Raw genomic sequence first — 19,182 nt, forward strand, 5'->3', positions numbered from 1 at the left:
ACAGGTACCAAGACACACTATTTAGTGAGGCAGCAGACTTTGAGTTTGGTTGCTTAAAGTATCAACACAACATTCAGGAAGAATCAAAATTTCAGAGAAGGCTATTCAATATTCAATAGTATCTGGGTAACATTTGCTTTTATCTGTAAGTATACTGTGCTGTGTGTGTGTATGGCTGGAGCAATAGCACAGCGGTAGGGTGTTCGCCTTGCACGCAGCCAATATGGCCCACCCGAGTTTGATTCCTCCGCCCCTCTCGGAGAGCCCAGCAAGCTACTGAGAGTATCTCGCCCACACAGCAGAGCCTGGCAAGCTCCCCGTGACGTATTTGATATGCCAAACACAGTAACAACAAAGTCTCCAATGGAGATGTTACTGGGCCCGCTCGAGCAAAATCGATGAACAACGGGAGGACCCGTGACCATGACCTTATGCTGTGCTGTATTGTAGTTCAGTTCTGACAAAACAGATTTCTTTGACTCTATTATGCATCAGTGTATTGCTTTTCTGCCATTATGCTAAATTCTTTATTCCAAACACTTATTTCTAACTCTCCAACTTTCGTTTTTAATTATTCCCATTTTTTTTCAGGAAATTTTTGTCTTTTATTTTTAAATTTTATATGCTTTTCTTTACCTCAATTAGTGTAGTTAATAAAATTCCTCTAAAAGCATGCTGATTTTAGCCATATAGTCCCTAGAGCACCTCCTGAAGGAATTCCTGAGTGCAGAACCAGGATTAAGTCTTCAAATTGGTTTCTATTGTCTTTTCCTAGTTTTTATTATCCTGCCTGAGTCATTTTAGTTGGCACTCTGGCATTGTGATGCAATGCTGTAGAGGTCTTTATTTTATGTGTGCTAATTTGTCCAACAGGAATTCTCCCTAACCTGTTTGCTCTAGGTGAAAACTAACATTTGAACTCTAACTGAAATGTCTTTTCCTGGTAAAGAAGTCTCAGCACAGCTCCTAGATCCTTCTCTGTGCTGCTTGGAGCTGTGTGGAGAAATCAGCCTCAAGGGAGCACTCACAGAAGGGAAGACGGGTGTCTGGACTTGCCTTTTTTGAATTCTTGCTTCCCAGCAACCACAGTTTCCTCTGACTCTTCAAGCAGTAAGAAATAAATCATGCATTTGAGTTTTATCTGCTAGAATGGCATGGATTTTCCTCAACTAGAAGCCTCAACAACAATAATCCATTCATACTAGACCATGCCCCCACCCTGATTATACTTTTCTAGTGTTATTGGGGATTTCCTAAGAGTCTGCTCGATCTGATTGGCACAGTGGTTAAAAACATGAACCGTGGACCATCCCATTACTTATTAGCAGGTTTTGGACAAGTCACATCACTCTTGGTGACCTTTCTTATCTGTAAAATATGGACCATAATAGTATCTACCTGAAAAGGTGGGGTGTGAAATAGATTAATGTGTGTAACAATAATAGATTAATGTGTGTAACATTAATCTGTGCCCACACACTGCACACTGCCTTTGCACTGACACCATAACAGCTCTAATGCCAGCCCCGGAGACAGGGGCCCTGACAGAGACTCGTCCCCCGACATTAGGTGCCCGGCGCTGCCTTTGGACACACTCTCACTGTCACTCACGGTGAAGATGAAAACATCACACAAACCTCTCCCAGCTGTGCTTATTAGATACTTCAACGGGCTTTTTTTTGCAAGAGCTTATTTTCAAGCCTCAAAAAATATTCGGGGCGGGGAGCTGGGGCGATGGCGCGGCGGGGAGGGTGTTTGCCTTGCGCTCGGGCCGCAGGGGTTCGATGCCTGGCATCCCATGGGGTCCCTCGGGCACCGCTGGGAGTGGTTCCTGAGGGCAGAGCCAGAACTGACCCCTGTCATCGCTGGGTGTGACCCAGAAGGGAAAAAAAAACCTTTCTGTTCCCCTGTCTGGGAAGAACTTGGCCCCAAGCCTCAAAACAGCTCTGGGAAAGAGACGTGAACTCGATTTGCAAGGGGATTGGAGGCCGAGACCTTGGGTGCTGGCCCGTAGGCGGACCTGGCCCAAGAGGCTCCCACAGCCAAGTGACCTCAGTCCAAAGCCCCGTGGGAGAACCTGGACGGGGGTCCCCAGGGCTAGCGTAGAGGGAGGGGAACCGTCTGGCTCAAGTTCCAGAGCCTGGCCTGGCCCTGAGCTTCTGGGCTCTTGGGTCAGGCCCCCGCCCACTTCACGCGGTGCCGGAGCTGGGCCCCTAGTTGTCTGCACCCACCAGCCGGCTTCCTGCAACCACACGCCCCGCACGCCAGAACCCGCGGAGTGGCAGTCTGCCCCGGAGGTCCTGGGCTGTGCCCCCCTCTCACCCCCCCCCCCCCCCCCCGCTCCAGAGGGCGTCTGATCCCGCAGGAGGCTCAGCAGACAGGTGGCAGCGTGTGGGTGCAGGCCGCAGGAGCGACACGGGTCAGGGCGCGCGCCCAGAGGCCGGGGGCAGGGAAGCGCCCGTGACCGCGTGAGGGGTCTTGATTTGTCCGCCCCCTCCTCCTAGCGCCCACTGCCCCACAGTTCTGGAGTGGGTGGGCCCGCAGGGAGCAAGTGCTGTGGGGGCGGTTAACCAGCCCTGGGCCTGCATCCCCTCACGCCTCCGGGCAAAGCCTTGTTAGGTAATAAGTGCCACCAGGCCGGAGGCAACGGGAGGGAAGAGTGGTGCCAGTGTCTAGCCCCGTGGAGTCCTTTATTCGGGGTTTTAACACACGTGTGCACGTGTCAGAGAACTGGCAAAATTTGTGTTTGTGTTTGCTCCACACCTGGTGCTGCTTGGGGCCTCCCGGTATGGCAAGGAGCAGAGGGTGCTGGGGGTGAGTCTTGCACCCCAGCCCACCCCCGCTCTCTTGCCCCCCCAAATGCTGAGGAGCGAAGGGTGACATAGAAAACAGGGCATTCTGGTTACACAGGTGTCGCCTTTAACTCTTGGTATATATACCATATACACACTGGCTGGAGCGATAGCACAGCAGTAGGGCAGTTGCCTTGCACGCGGGTGACCGGTTGGATTACTCAACCCCTCTCGGGAAAGCAGAGCCTGGCTTGCTCCCCCGCCATATTCCATATGCCAAAAACAGCAACAAGGCTCTCAATAGAGACGTTACTGGTGCCGGCTGGAGCAAATTGATGAACAACGGGAGGACAGCCCTACTGTGCTAACATACTCAGAATGCTGAGTAGGATGCAATATGTGCTGGATATATGTCAATTTCTACTGTAATTTCACTGTTGCTGTACTACTGTTACTGTTACATTGACCTCTGCTGCCATTACAACTGATTATTATTTTCAGTGAAGCTGGGTTGTAGCAAATTGTCCTTAAACTTTCTAACAATTAAACACAGAACCAACAGGAAGTCAGGGGTAAATTGTCAGATTATCACGGTTATAACGGTCTTCCCATTGTTCATTGATTTGCTCGAGCAGGCCCAGCAACGTCTCCATCATGAGAATTGTTGTTACTGTGTTTGGCATATTGAATACGTCATGGGTAGCTTGCCAGGCTCTGCCGTGCGGGCGAGATACTCTCCGTAGCTTGCCAGGCTCTCCGAGAGGGGCGGAGGAAATCGAACTCGAATTGACCATGTTGGCTGCGTGCAAGGCAAATGCCCTACCGCTGTGCTATCGCTCCAGCCCATTGTCAGATTAAGCAAGGAAAATTTCTGATTGTTCATTCAAATTAGAATATTAGGTAAATAACAAACCATTTTTAGTGTTAGTATGTCCCAGGCATATTGGAGACTTAGCTATGCTAAAATAATCCACTGCTTATCTGGAAATCAAATTTAACAGGGTGTCCCATATTTTGTATAGCAGGCCTGTCTGGAGTTTGTTTTTTCCTCCTTTCCCTTGAAGTTGGTTCTCTGGATACACACACACACACACACACACACACACACACACACACACACACACGAAGGCACTGTTACCTCAGTCTTCCACAGGACCAGATTTCTAGAAACAGAACCCAAGATTGTAATTCTTATTTGTGTAAGATTAGGACGCAGTAAGAACTGACCTTCTTAACCTGAGTGTTGGACTAATAGCCAAGCAGCTACGGGGGTGAGGGGAGGGGTGATAGAAGAAGGGAGATGTATGAATGTGCACACATACATAAACATGCATAAATTCACATAAAACATACACATATACAGATGGGGGTGACAGAGATGTTTGCACTCTCATAAAACAACTGGGAAAGCTGATCAAATGCCAATTTTGATTCAGAATTTCCCTGGTGAACCTGGGCTCTCCATTTCAGACAAGTTCCCAAGGATCTCTACTACTCCAGGTAATCCCTGAATCCCAGTTTGATAAAAGGAAACTGGGTCTAAAAAGAGTGTCTAGTACTAGGTTCAACATTCAGTATCTATTTGTTCAACAGGTTTCATTAGACAAACAGGCTTTGAGATCAGTATGGTTTTACATACTGGCTATTTTATGATGAATCTATTAAATAGAGTGTTTTTGCAACTATCAGTATTTAGAGCCATAAGTACATCCACAGAATTCTGAAAAGTTGTTATCAATAGGCATTTCTAAGAAATCTGACTATTCCTAAGAACTGAAAAAAAAGGAACCAATGTACCTCAAGAATCAAAGAAATACACCTGAAAGAAGTTTGCCATGGCCTCAGAAAGCTTCCTCTGTTACCTTGGGACAGGACAAGGCATTCACTGAGCCGCAAGCTTCATGGAAGGCATGTCCCCCAGGCTTACCACCCATTATCTGGAAGGAAAACCAAGCACCTTTACCTCTGCTGAGATTTCAGGCTCTGATTTCATCCTGCAGACTTCAAGCAAATCCAAGGGATTCAAATATTGTACTGTTTATGTGTTCAAAAAGTCAAGCCCATTGTGGTGAGGCAGTCTATGGTCTGTATCTTAGTAACCCTGTTTAAAGAGGAGGAAGATCTTTAAAATAACAGCTGTTATCTCGGGTACTTGGAGTCTGCCAAGTATTGTCCAGATCTTCACATGGTAACAATGCAAAAATTACCAGAAGAGATCATTATCTCCATAATACTGCTGAGATGCTTAGCAAGGCAGGATAAGGAAAAGGAAAAGGAAGATAATTTAGTGCCTCCCCAAAGATCTGCAGCCCTTCCTTTCCCCACCCAACCCAAGACCAGAAAGACAGGGACACAAACAGAGGGACAGATAGAGAGACAAAAGAACGGGTCACCATTTCACAGTAAAACTCCCCTGGAAGCATGCAAATTATGCATGTGGAGTAGACATAATCAGTAGACTGGGGGTTGGGAAAAATGGAGCTTCAAAGAAAAGGTCAGAGGCACTAAAGAAATGGATTCTTCAACATCTGAATTAGTTTCTTTCTCTTCCCTATGGACTTGCAAATAGTGCTTTATCCTATTTGGTTGTTTTATTTTTTTCCTTGCATTTTTCTGGCTTTCAGCAATCTCATTTTTTAGAGAAGTAAACTTTTCTATTAAAAATTAAATAAAATTAATGTTTAAAAGCACCTTATTAACTTTGAGCAAGCAGCTAAAAAGAAAATGTCAATCGGAGAGAAAAAATTATCTGTTTTCATATGAAAATTAAATTTTTATAATTTCCTTCATCGTGTTTTTACTTCAAGACAATTAATGCTTGTTATAAACTATTTGGGGAAGACAAGTTTAAAACTAGAACAAATGGCCCTCATAATCCCACCAGAAACAACCATGATAGGTAAGGTGAATAGTCTCTATTCATGCACATTAAAATAAATGTCTCCACAGAAAAGTTGTAAGAATTGTTCACAGAACTTCCATATGCCTTTTTACCAAATTCATCAGATGTCAATATTTCACTGCAATATCATCATCACTAAGCACTAAAATGTTTCTACTTGCTTCTTAAAACAGGACATTCTCTTATAGAACCACAGTACAATAATTAAAATCATACCAGTGCTGGAAAGACAGCTCAATGTTTGAGTACATGCTTTCATGCAGGAGGCTTGTGTCTGAACCCTGGAACCACATGGCCCTGAACTACCTTCAGGAGTGTACCTCCAGCACTCAGCCAGATGTGACCCTTGAGCACCACCTCATATGTACCTTCCCCTCCAGGAATCAGGTCATTTAACAGTGGAAAATTCTATTATCCACAGCAACCTTATACACCAATTTTAAAAATGAAAGTCTTAGGCATTTTTATGAAAACATCAGTCAACAATATTATAATTTTGGTCTATAAGAAACAAAGAATGTCACTTAGTGTTCCAAATACAGTGATGGGTAGTCACTGAGAGAAATTTGCTCCATTGTCCATGCAGTGCAGGGGGAAAATACCTGAACTCATGTTCCTTCTTCCATCTGATAGGGCAGCAGAGAGAAAGAGCACAAGCCTGAAGATTGTACACACTTATCTAAAAGACCAACAGGTCCTCAAATCAAGGAACCTGAGAACACTGGTAAAGGAAACTTGACACAGGTGGAGGAAGTGGTGAAGGAACAATGTATGTCAAAAATCCAACTATGAATAGCTCTGAAATTCACAGTGTTAAAATAAAATTTGAGGGTAGGGGAAGAAAGACTCTCTAACTTGACCTTAATCAAAATACTCTCTAGAGCATAGAAAAACATGTATTCCTGGGCCCCCAGGTTTATGATTCATAACAAATGCAGTAGAGTCCAGAAATTGCACTTCTAATTAGGTCTAGGACTGTGCTGCCAACTACTGTTTGGGAAATCTCATTTTAAGAACAAATCACTGGAGCAGATTTGTAGATTTCTCTAAAATAACAGCAAATAGCAGTTTCTAACCAAACCAGAAACTCTTTCAAGTTGCCCTACCTCTAAGCTCACCTAAAATATCCTTGGCCACCATATCAAAATCTGTGAATCCAGAACCCCAAACAATTTCTGTTTGCTGTTAGTTATTAAAAGTACCCCTTTCAAGTCATGAACTCAGACTCAGAAGGAAGATTTATGAAGTTTTTAAAGAGTAGAAAATTTCTTCTAATTTTTCTTTTTTTCTTCATTGTCAGACTTTTCACATTCATGAGTTAACCAAGTGTTAACAAAATTGGTAGATCCAGAGGCTCCCACTGCAGAATTTCTGCTTCATAAAACTGGAGCCCCAAGAAGAGACACTTTCCGGAAAATCTCAGAAACACATCACATAAACTCTTCCTATGACCTCCACAAGTTTTTGCTGTAGCAATTTCTGCTTCTTACACAAGATCCTTTTATCCATTATCCAGAGTCTGGCTCTGGATAATGGTGTTTATCAGCATCACCTAGGGTTCTGTGCAATGCTGAACTCAGGGTTTCTTTTCCCCTCTCATACCAAGCTGTGAGTTGCATATAAACTATAGGTGATGCATAAAAGGTCTGTTCTAGAGGAAAGTGATAGCTCTGCAAGATGAGGGTCAGGTCTTCACATTTTCACTCAGAAAATATTGACTTTCAGCATGAATTGTTAGTAAAACAGAAAATCTGGAACTTGCTGGTATAATTACTCCTAATGCTTTGAAAACACATCTTCCAGGGCTGTTCCAGATGCTGCCTTTGAAGATGGCTTTTGTCTAGCTTCTAAGAAACCAGCAGAGAAGATCAAAGAGCTCATGTGAACCTTAAATACTTCCTTTTACTTTGAACAAGACCCCATGCGCACTTTAATTGTACTGAACATGTATAGAGCATGTCAAAATTCAAAGGTCTTCCAATGTAGCCACCAACCAGAATTTACCTCTACCTGCTAATGTGATGAAGAGACAAGTTCTCCTATGAGACAAAACAACCAAGACCCCATCAGAACTGGAACCAAAAGGAGAGGGAAATCCTGTGTTCTAGTCATAAAGGACCAGAGTATCTAGACTTTCTTTCATCTTCCCCACTGCTTCTAATCTACACTCCTTTTCTGACCTAGGAGAGAAATCTGAGAAATTCTTTATATTATTTCTCATTATAAACTCCTCTGGCTGCTCAAATTAAAGAAGATCTCTCTTTAGGCTCCCTAAATCCTAATCCAGTCTCCAGTCAGAAGACTTCTTAATTACCTGCCTACAGCCTTTCCACCATAGATGGTGAGCTTCTAAGAGAAGAAACCAGGCTTTGGGGCACAAGGTTTTCCATCCCTGTATCTCTGAAAATGTTCACTAAATATCTGCAGCTTTCAGAGACCTAGGGAAAATGAATGAGTAATTAAATTAACAAATACTCAAGAATTTTGGAAAGAGAATGGAGTTACAAGCTGGTAAGCCAATATCTGAGTAACAATCCTGTAGAATCCAGGGCTACATAGCAGGGATGTAAGCCAAGTTGGAGCATGAAACCTAGACAAGAGGTCAGTTTTCAAGTATGATTGTAAGGAATACAGACTCAGGCTTACAGGCTTATACAGAACTCTTGAGAAAAGCTAGTCCTGAAACCTGAGAAGTAGTTAAGTAACAGGTAGAGAGGAATACTTCACTATTGGAGCACAAGACAGAAACAAGATGGTCCCAGTACTTCCAAAGACTGAGATAGTTTCCCCACCTTCCTCTTAATTGCTGGTTTTTGCCATTTTCTAAACTAATCAATCACTAGTGCTGACAAAGTGCATCACTGATCTTCTCTTACCCTCTTCTTTGTTTGACCAAATTTTAACTGGTCTTCTCTCAATGGACCTTTCATTTTGAGAGAACAGTTCAAATGCAAGCAAATATAAAATAGCATCCTGCAGAATAGAAATTTATTTAGCACTGAAGATTGTGTTCAGAAATTCGGAGACTATTGTCTTCTACAAGTCCAACAATCAGAAATCTTAAAGATTTATTTCTTTGGAGAATGGGCAGTGGTGGAAGGATGGGTATTCAATCACTGTATAACTGAAACCCAAGCACAAAGATTTGTAAATTTACAACTGTACCTCATGGTACTTCACTAATAAAAATTTTTTTAAAAAAGATTTATTTCTGTTGATGAAAAAAGTGAGGACAGCTGTCCTCACTGGGGCCCATTGGAGGGGAGCGGGTTGAGCTTTCCTCCCCGCCCCGCCCAGGGCTCCAGCAGCCGAAGACCTCCAGGACCAGCCACCACCATGCTGAGACCACTCTCCGCACACATGAAGGTACTGGCAGAGGGACAAAGCCACGCGGGTTCCGGGGCCAAGATCTCCAAGCCTACTCAGATTAGGGCCGAGCATCCTCCACCCAGATCCTCCAAATTCCAGTAGGCGGGGGTCACACCCACCAACTGGCCCCCTGGCGCCGTGTAATCCCATCAGCGGCCAAGACTCAGAGACTATAAAAACCAGCTCCCGGAACTGCGCGGCCGCAAATGCGGCCGTGCAACTTCTTATTATAACATCTTATTATCTCATTCCTACTTTGGTCAAACTGGCAGGCTACCAAATGTAGTCTGCCCACACGGCAGAGTCTGGCAAACTCCCCATGGGGTACCCAATATGCCAAATACCAGTAACAATGATGGGTCTCATTCTCCTAAAGAGCCTTGAATATAATCTCAGGGCTAGGATGAAGGAGACGTTACTGGGGCCTGCTCGAGGCAATCGACGAATAACAGGATGATTTGTGATTTGTGTGATTGTGATGAAAAAACGATGCAAGGCACAGAGAGAATCCTAACACCCAATCCCCCATACATTTAGCAGGGCAAGACTGAGTGGCCTGGCAAGATAACCTCTTGTTATGGAGGTCCTGGGGGGCTGACTTCCTTGTCAATAACTCCAAAATTCTCTCACAGGAGCAGTGATTGGAGCTCTTAAAGCGGTTTCTTAAACCTCTCAAAAGGAGCACTATTTTTAATCTCTTTCCATGAGGCTGCCTGTTCTCTGACTGCTGTGTTAATTTGCAATTGCTTCTGTTTTTCTGAGTAGAATTTACATCAACAGTGCATTTCAGTGACAATACAAATGATTCTGGCACCTTCCAAAGAGCATTAACCCAGCAAGTCATTAGCAATAAAATAAACTGTCAAGTTTTCTCTGAATACACTCAGCAGGAAATCACAAATCAGTTTTTGAATATGCAGAAAAGCAGGTCATATAATTAAATGACTATTATGATGACTTTTTTGCAGTTGACATCTGAGTCAGATTTGATGACTCTTTTTAATATAAGTGATTTTCTGTGATTGCTAGCAAGAATTTTAACAGTTAGGCATTGGTTGAATGAGTCTAAAATGAAGACTAAAACAGATTATTTTCTTACCTTACCGTAAGAAAATCTACCCACTTCTGCTCAGATACAGACTGAACAAAGTGTATGTGTCAAATGACTCTCCTCCCATCATATGGTTACTGATTCATGATAGAATATTGGACCAAAGGTGGGCCAATCAGATTTAGTTTCATTATAAGCTAAACATGGACTACTGGAAATAAATAATCTTTAAGAAATTTTTGTGGGGAGACCACAGTCAGTAGTGCTCTGTGCTCTCTATGCATTCAACTATCTCTTTTTGTACTGACAAGAAGTTATGTAGAATTTGATGAGATATCAAAAGATAAAATTTTGTATGGGTACAGCTGAAAGCCAAAGGTAAACATATCCAGGAACTCTACTGAGATGAGTAATGTACATGCAGAAAATGATAAAGATAAGAGGTGGGGCTTCCATTTCTCCTCATGTGTTGAGTAGAGTGTCGGGAGATAATTCTCTGCCAAGCTCTTACTTCTGCATATTTTGTGCACAAAGACTTTGCTCTAAACTAACTTTTCAAGACTTCATTTAACAATATGAGAAACCAGGTCTCTTTAGAGGAGAGAGCAAATTATTTTCTGGTCAGAATAATATCTCCTTTTGAGGAAAAGGTTTTCTATAGCCTGTAACAAGATATGATTTCTCAGGATTCCTCAACTCCAGTGTAAATCTGCTATATGTACCATATCCTCCTAGAACCACTTTCCTATCACCTTCATAGATGGACAGGAAGGTTTGAGAGGGTGCGCATGGAGAACTGACAACAGGAAAAGCAAGTCTGTGGTGTCTTAGCAGACAAGATCTTTGTCTCTCACCCAGGAACCTCTGTCTTTTGGCAGTTTCCAGGAGATGGGGTAAGCTAACTAGTCTATTTTCTAACCCATTCTAGTACTTGACAAATCACTGAAAATAAACTGCTTATTTAAGTACTCAATCTGAACATTAACAATGACAGGTAGTGAGGCTGTGTATAACAAAACAAAAAATCCCTTTACTAAACTTAAGAATCTTAAAATCTGCCTAGAGTCAGTCTTAAAATGAGCGTTTTTAGCTTCCAAAGGGATTTGCTGGAACTTTTATAAGTCTATTTTAAGTAAATGTATTATTACTAGAACACTAAGGGAAGAAATTTTTCTGTGGTATTGATCCCCATGTTATTCAGTTGTGAGACATACAATTTTCATAGCTAATTTAGGGCTAAAAGGTGTGCATGTGTTCTCATAGTCTTCCTTATATTTTGGTAGGGGGAGGACTAGAAAGATTACTTTCCACAGTGAGCAAAATACCTGAGGACAGAATGCTTAAATTAGCAGCCAGTTTCCTGTAACTGAAATAATTATAATATAGGTGTTGAAAACACAGAAGATTCAGACCCTATGCTGAACCTGTTGTGTATGCTGCAGGAGTTGGTTGTCCTGGACAGGATCTAGAAGAGTGATTCTCAGTGGTTTTCTGATCATGGTTCCCATCCTTCCCTGTTTCCTTCATGTCCATACCCCACCCCCACATTCTACTATTTGGCCTCTAGTCTTATCCATAACTCAACTCATCATTTACATGATTTTTACTTTGTGGACCTCTTGGGATGTTTTGCCATATGCCTCTTGAATAAAAATACTGTTCTGGCTCATAGTCAGTATGACATGACTATTTATTAGTTTTATTACCACATACATCATTTAATAAGGAAATCAGAAGGACAAGGTTAAAGACTGAATTTTGTCACTTATCTGTGTTAAAGTAACATGTCTAGGGAGCAGTAGGTAACAAAGGTGGCAACAAAACTGGCTCTACAATACAAAAAAGTACCATGCAAAAATAGAAAGGGAAGGGGAAAAGCAAGAAGAGCAGGTTTGGAAGTAAAATAGGGGCAAGAGTAAGGGACATTGGGACTATAACGTAGAGAGAAAGTATCTGTATAATCTAAATCACTAGACATAAGCATGAAACCCAAGTCACAACAATTAAACTTAAATATATAACTGTCAAATTTTGGGGTGAGAGGGAATCTGAAGTAAGTGGTGGGGAATAGGGATATGGGGTGGTGGACTTGGAGGATAAAGCATCTTATACTAGAAACCCTATTGTAAGCAACTGCATAAAGCATGATGTCTAAATAAGACGGAAAAAAATAAATAGAAAGTAAAGAATACTGTGTTCATCACTTAAATGAGAAGAACAAGTTTTTAAAAGGTCAGTAAACTAGAATTTTTTGTGTGGCAATTAACAGAAAATTGGAAATTCTAATACAAAAAATGTGAATCACCACACTAATCAGAAGTTCAGAGGGAGCAGAACCATAGTTGGCGGCCTCACTACCTCGCCATCAGTCACTATCACCAAACAGGCCAGTTCTTTCCTGATTTCTGCCCTCCCATCTTCAAAAAGTTGACTATCATATGTGAGGAACAATTGACTTCAGCATAACAAAGTGACTGCAACCCCTCTAAGCAATATAATCTACACAAAAAAATACCCAAACCTTTTCCATAAATTTGTCCTGCAACTTCAGTACTGTCCCTTCTTATTCTATTGGCCAGAGTTGGGCCATGTGCCTAGCCCTATCCCAATCATAGATTAAGAAAAGGGACCTAACTGGGTCACCTTGGTTTATTTGTAATGAAGCTTTTCAGAAAGTGGGGAGGCATATAAATATGTCTGAAACTGGTCAACAATACACGGAACACCAGGATACAAAATTTTATTCTTCTTTAACACTTGGATTGTTTCCAGGTTTTGGCTATAGTGTTGCAATGAACACAGAAGCACAGATGTCTTTTCTGAGTAGAGGTTTGGACCCTTAGGGTAGACGTCAAGAAATAGAATTGCTGTATCATATGGAAGCTCAACTCCTAGTTTTTAAATAAGTGTTATAAGATGAAATATGAAATTTACATGGAAGAACAGACTCATATGTGAGGTGAGAAGAAACATAGTAGGAGAATAACAAATTCCCAAAGGCAATAGAAACTGAAGTCTGGTCTTCAGTAGGAAGCATACCACAGGGGAGGGGATGGGGATACAGCATACTGGGGACAATGGTGGAGGGGCGGGCATTCTGATGGACGGTGTGGTGCTGGGATAGATGATGCATAAGCCCTATCCCTAACAGTATTTTTGAAGCACAGTGTCTAAAATTAAATTTTGGAAATTTAAATAAGTTTAAAATGAAAAAATATCATTTTAAACTTTAAATTCAACTCTAAACATCTAGTGGGGCATTTACCACTACAATGAAATGCTCTAGGTCAGGGCTTCTTAAATTTTTGTTAGTTCTGACCCCTTTTCACAAGAGAAAATTTTATAAGATCTTGGAAATATAATATAGGTGTACACTATAGGTACACAAATTAAACAATTATTTCTTAGAAATCAGAGAAAAAGATATTGTAACAAACTGGGGGAGGATCATCTGAGCAGTACTCTATAGAACGGAGGACCCTCTAAGAGGTTTGATGTGAAGTACTCATCTCAGGCCCTCTGGTACTTGGGGTGGCCTGGTCTATCCTTTGCTTACTCTGGCCACCTCAACAGTGCTTAGGGGACCATGTGGTACTGGGGATCAAGTTCCAGCATGAGCCTTAACCCCTTTACTATCTCTAGCCTTGAAACAATTTTTTAAGATTTTTCACAATTCTTTATAATGTTATGTAATTCTATCTGGGACTGTAACCCACAGTTTTAAAGCTTGGTTCTATTGGACCAAGTTCATCACTGCACTTAGTACAATATCCAAGATATAGAAACAACCCAAAATTTTAACTACTGATGTATGGATCAAGAAACTGTACTATATATGCACCATGGGAAATTATAAAATTCTAAGGAACAAAAAAAATCATGCAATTTGCAGCAACATAAACAGGACTATAGGATATCATGCTGAGTAAGTCAGCAAGAAGGAAAGGAACAGATATAGAGTGGTCTTTCTCAGATGTGGGACTTAAAGATACACAGCGAGTTAGTAACAAAAATCTAATGGCAGCACATTGAGGGAACTGCTCCACACAATTGAGTTAGGGAGGGTAAAAGAGAGGGGATTTGGTGTCCTTCAGGAAGGGATCAGGTACACTAGTGACGGGTACGGTGTTGGGATTATGTCCATGAGAAACCATATATTCTAGATATTCACTATCTAGAATAGTAGCCACATGCAAACACTCATAATAAAGCATGAAGTTAAATTATCTCTTTAACTTCAATTTAAATTCAGAGAGAAACATGGGTCTAAAGAATCATTAAACTAAGAGTGTGGGGCCATAGCCATAGTACAGTGAGTAGAGTATTTTCCTCGCATGCAGTCGACCTGGGTTTGATCCCAAGCATACCATATAGTTCCCTGAGCACTGTCAGGAGTAACTCCTAAGTGCAGAGCCAGGAGGAATCCTTGAGCATCACTGGGTGTGACCCAGAAAGCAAAAAAAAAAAAAAAAAAAAGAACAACTAAGAATGCAGAGCCAGCATAGAAATAGTTGTATGTACAAGTGGTATCCTATAGGTTTCAACACTATAGAAATAGGATGTAATTTAAATTTCCAATAATCACACACTTTCAAAATGAAGCTGGTAAAGTCTGCAATACACTTTATTTTATAATACATATTCATAATATACCATATTTATAATATACTTTATCTTATTACCTCCTTATCCAAGATATGATTGTCTCAAATCATACCAAATAAAATAAGTTAAAAAGATATCTTAGCTCTGGAAAGAAAGATGGCGGCCGCACGGGAGCCTTGTGGACTGCAGGTTTGAGCCACGGGTGGGGGCGGCAGGGACCTCATGGGAAGGGGGGCGTAATGGGCCGTCCTTCACGCCCGACCGAGGTCGCCAGCTGCCCCCCACGAGCGGCTCTCCGGCACGGCCATGACTCCAGAGCACAGAAACCAATCTCTTAACTATCTAAGTTTTAATAGAAATTCTTCCAGGGTTAATAAGTAAAATAGCAGAAATCCAAAACCGCACGGCCGCGACATCATTTTATTCTTAAACCAAGTTGTAGAAAGCAAATCATTTCACAAGGCTGTTTCAGTATGTCTGATTGGGGGGGGGGGGTCGTAAACTCTAAACAATAATTGTGCATCTTCTATCGAAACAATGTATCTAGTCAAAGTAGATAGAGTATTAACTAGAACTCATCTGCCTCACAGGAATTGGGAGGGGTGGGAGGTGGGGTTCTATTGGGGTTCGCAGTTAAAAATAAGTATTGGCAAAGGGAAATGTGTTTGATATTTACATGACTGAGACCTAAACCCGAAAGCTCTGTAACTTTTCCCACAGTGATTCAATAAAGAAATAAATTATAAAAAACAAAAAATAAAAAAAATAAAAAGATATCTTACATTCATTTCATTATATTCATTATATTATATTATATTCATTTCATTATATTATATTCATTTCAGTCCTTTGCAGCCTGATATGTATTTCACACACTATCTTGTTTTGGACCAGTTACATTTCAAGGGTTTAATGGCTTACATGGCTTAGAGATTTCAGGACATTAATAATGCTGAATTACCTTTTCAAATGCTGGTTCATGACTCCAGGAAAGGAGCCAGACAGAGAAAACAAGGTTCTTAGTCTTACACACCATCAAAGTCCCCTGGAGAGTTTATGAGTCCATCTGTCTTATTCCCACATTCCATTTTTCTGATTCAGTGGGTCAAGAATGTGTATTTCCAACAGGTGATACAAATTCTGCTGAGCTGGACTGGGTCTCTGTTTGAAGCACCCCTGCCAAGTTTACATCCTCTGGGTTGGCAGCAGAATTAGATTCATTTTCTTGTCTCTCAGTTTATTCTTTCCTATAGGAAAAGTAATGAAACCAGGATGCTGGGACAGTCTGAGAAGATCTTCCAAAGGACTGAATGATTCTTAATGACCTTATTCCATGGGACTGACAGCATAGTCTACAAAATCTGAATCTTTGTGAGTATAGTGCTCGTTCACATCTGTGCCTTTCACATGCTGACTTTTCATTTCATATGGCTTCTGACTTAGTTTTCTGTCAGTGATAAATTCTTAAACAGTGCCCTCCTAATAAGGTGTAAACTGGGCACACTGAAGCTGTGTTACCATTGCATCATCTACGTATCACTAGAGCTCAGATAGAAACCTAAAGTTATTATACAAATCACTTCTGACAATGCCATGCACTTAGCCCTGGACAAATTATGCCTTCAGTATGCTGGAGGACAGAATGATCAAAACCAAGCTGAGCTGCTAAGAGCACTTTGAAGAATATTCTAACCAGCAGATGACAGAAATTATTCTCAGGACCAATGTCCCATGCTGCTGAGGGCCAAGCTTCTCCTCGATGGTTGAGCAGCACTTATAGAAAATCCTTCTTTACCCTGAACCTCACCCCACTCTGCCCCCAAAGAGCTGTGGTGCAGCTGCTTTAAGACCAGCTGCCCTAAGAAGCACATCTAAAGGACGGAAATGGGTGAGACATTTATGTCTCCAATCCTGCTTCAGTCTTCTAGGCTTTAGTCAGCTGGGGAGATTCTGCAGTAAACTCCCAGCAGCTGTTCCCAGCTGTGCCTATGGGAAGAGGATAGCCCCCATATTCAATCAATCCCTGCTCTGTACCACTGTGCAGGGAATAAATTCTAGCTTGATGACAGACCGTTAGCCAACAAATCTCCAAAAGCCCCAATTACGCACTGAAGGATGAGCAGAAACGATCTTATAACTTTGTTTTCCACTAGTTTTACTCATCAAGAATGTTTCACATGGAGAACCCTGAAGGGTGACAGCTATGGGACCTACTCGCCTAGGCCACTTCCACCTGGAGGCCCCATTCCTTGTTTGCTTTGTCTGAGTTTTGCTGTTCCCTGAGTAGAGTTTTTGACTTCCCTTGTACTGCACCTGGGCTCTTCTAGCTCTTCTGAAAAGCAATGATTTCCATACACCATGGCCACAGACTGCCTTTGTCTTGATAATTCCACTGAGTTAAATGTGCCTGTGGTCCATCCCCCAGGGCACAGAAGGCAAGTGACTATCTTCAGGGATAGCAACCCAAGTTGTGTCAGTAGCCCTATCCCGAGCTCCTGAGAGGGATGGAGTCTTCTCATCTGTGATCAGTTTGGGCAGCACCTTTGCCAGGCTCCTTATATCCTAGCAAAACTCATGTTGCAGGAAAAATACCTGCTTCCTCAAGCTTACTAACTCTGACAAAGGGTTTTACAGTTTTGTGTCAGTGTGCTTGAGATAAGAAAACAGTGACTAGAGTTGAGGAACAAGTACCAGATAGTCTAGTCCAGGGTGTTTAAGATAATAAAGAATACAGTGCATTTCTGTGCCAAATATCATTTTGTTTCATATCTCAACTTGCTCATCTAACAGAATAGCCCATCATTAATAAGGCCAAAATTAAAGACAATTTTCAGGGTAGAAGATGGTTTTAAGAGGTTTATCAATGTATATCAATGTCACACAGCTGGTAAGCCTTCAGACTAGGATTCAGAGCAAGCAAGTCATACTCTCCAAAATATCCGGTTTTCAAAATGTATTTCTTCATCCCACACTTTCAGTGAAGCAAAACTCCTAGTAACTTAGTTCTGTATATTTTCTTCTTTTTGTTTTCTATTTAAACTTTCAAGTAATTTTTCTATGTTACGTTAATATACAACTTCTATTTATTTGTTCTAAAGTACTATTATTGTTCCCTTTACCAAATTTGCAATTACATTATATAAATACATATGAAGTACATATTTTAATCTTAACACACTTGTTACTGTGTCTGGCATATCGAATACTCTCGGTAGCTTGCCGGGCTCTTAGCCGACACACTTAGCCGACCTCGACCGTGAGTGTGGAAAGGTCGGACTACAACTGAATCTAACAAAGACAATGTTTATGAGAAACAGCCTCATTCCTGATGCTCCATTCGCTCTCAACGGAACGACCATCTGCTAATGCAACAGTTATGTGTACCTAGGTCAAGAAGTCAATATGACAAATGACCTGGCACCTGAGCTGCGCAGGAGGAAGAGAGCAGCTTGGAACGCCTTCAAGAGCGTCGAAGAAATAGCTAAGAGGACAAAGAACCTCCGGCTCTGGGCACATCTCTTTGATTCCACTGTTCTTCCTGGATTAACATATGCCTCAGAGACCTGGGCCCTATGCAAACAGGATGAGAATGCTATTCAGGTCTCCCAAAGAGGAATTGAAATAGCTATGCTTGGAATATCACGTTTGACTCAAATGAGAGAAAGAATCCGGAGTTCCAACATCCGTCACCGATCAAGAATCAGGGATGCTGTCTCATTTGCCAAGGCGTCAAAAATCAGATGGGCAGGTCATGTAATGAGATTTAGAGATGACCACTGGACTAGAGCCATTACTGACTGGATTCCACAGGTTGTCAAAAGACTGCGTGGCTGCCCACCTACCAGATGGTCAGACTTCTTCGTCAAGACCCTGAATGATCGGTTTGAGGCTCTTTGTATTCCTAGAGAGAATAGACGCCATTGGGCTACACTAGCACGCGACAGGGACAAATGTAGATGTTACTGGCGCCCGCTCGAGCAAATCGATGATTAACGGGAAGTCAAGTGATCAAGTGATCAAGTGAACACACTTGGAACACCAATGAATTATTGTGTCTTTATAAGCACTCAGGCTGGAGGGATAGTACAATGTTTGGGGTACTTACCTTGCACATTGCCAACCCAGGTTTGATCCCCAGCATCCCATACAGTCCCCTGAGCACCACAAAGAGTGACTCCTGAGCACACAGCCAGAAGTAAGCACTGGGTAGAATCAGGTGTAGTCCAAAAAACAAACTAAGTAAATAAATAAATAAATAAAATATTGTATGTTTCCCATGAAATTTCTTATGTTTGCTGTCATTTATTTAGGAGTGACTGTTACAAGTTAAAAGTAATTCCCTTGCATTTTCTGTATCAAAAAAATCTACCTTTCCTAATTATCTATGGAGATATGAAGTTCTTGCCTAACAGAAAGATGCGAATGAGTTCCTTACATCTAGACGAAATAATCAGGAGAGTACA

Source organism: Sorex fumeus, unplaced genomic scaffold (assembly GCF_029834395.1).
Source record: "Sorex fumeus unplaced genomic scaffold, SorFum_2.1 ptg000044l, whole genome shotgun sequence".
Classification (NCBI taxonomy): domain Eukaryota; kingdom Metazoa; phylum Chordata; class Mammalia; order Eulipotyphla; family Soricidae; genus Sorex; species Sorex fumeus.